Here is a 1315-nt window from a genome sequence, read left to right as displayed (position 1 = left end):
CGCGCCATTGCACTCCAGCCTGGGTAACAAGAGCGAAACTCCGGTCAAAAAAAAAAAAAAAAAAAAGTTTGCTTGGGAAAATTAAAAACCTGTGACATCACAGAGGCTATTTGCTAAGAGGTACAATGTATTCTAGAAAACACCGATGCCTTTGGCCTATTACTACACATGCTTTAGGATTTGGGATCATCTAAAACACCAAGTGGTGGGGCCGTCAGAGGTGGCAGGAGGGATATGACAGTTCAAAGAACCGAACTCTGCCGGGCATAGCGGCTGTAATCCCAGCATTTTGGGAGACTGAGGCAGGAGGATCATTTGAGCCCGAAAGTTCAAGGCTAGCCTGACAGCATAGCAAGATCTTATCTTAAAAAATTTTTAAGTCGGCCGGGCACGGTGGCTCACGCCTGTAATCCCAGCACTTTGGGAGGCCGAGGCGGGCAGATCACCTGAGGTCAGGAGTTTGAGACCAGCCTGACTAACATCGTGAAACCCCATCTGAACTAGAAATACAAAAATTAGCTGGGCGTAGTGGTGGGCGCCTGTAACCCCAGCTACTTGGGAGGCTGAAGCAGGAGAATCGCTTGAACCCCGGAGGTGGAGGTTGCAGTGAGAGGAAATCACGTCACCGCACTCCAGCCTGGGCGATACAGGGAGACCCTATTTCAAAAAAAATGTTTTTGGTGTGATCATGGCTCACTGCAGCCTTGACCTCGTTGGGCTCAGGTGATTCTCCTACGTCAGTCCCCAATTGCTGGGACTACAGGCTTGCATCACCATGCCTGCTAATTTTCACACTGTAGAGATGGGGTTTTGCCATGCTGCCCAGACTGGTCTCAAAATCCTGGCCTAGGTGATCTTCCTGTCTCACCCTCTCAAAATGCTGGAATTACAAGCATGAGCCATCAGAGCCATGGTCTGATTTTTTAATGTACTTCCAAAAGCACAGACAATAAAAGTGAAAATAGACACATGAGATTGCATGAAATTATTTTTTAATTTTAATTCAGTTTTTTTTCCTTTTTTTATTTGATTTACTTTTTAAAAAAACGAGGTTTTACCATGTTGGTCAGGCTGGTCTTGAACTCCTGACCTCAGGTGATCCGCCCGCCTTGGCCTCCAAAGTGCTTGGATTACAGGCGTGAGCCACGGCGCCCGGCCAATTTAGTTTTTTTTTTCAAGACAGAGTCTGACTCTGATGCCAGGCTGGAATGCAGCAGCATGATTTTGACTCACTGAAACCTCCACCTCCTGGGTTCAAGCGAACCCAGCATCAGCCTCCCTAGTAGCTGGAACTACAGGCGCATGCCACCACGTC

Source organism: Cebus imitator, unplaced genomic scaffold (assembly GCF_001604975.1).
Source record: "Cebus imitator isolate Cc_AM_T3 unplaced genomic scaffold, Cebus_imitator-1.0 Scaffold13, whole genome shotgun sequence".
NCBI lineage: Eukaryota > Metazoa > Chordata > Mammalia > Primates > Cebidae > Cebus > Cebus imitator.
This window is presented reverse-complemented; position numbering follows the sequence as displayed.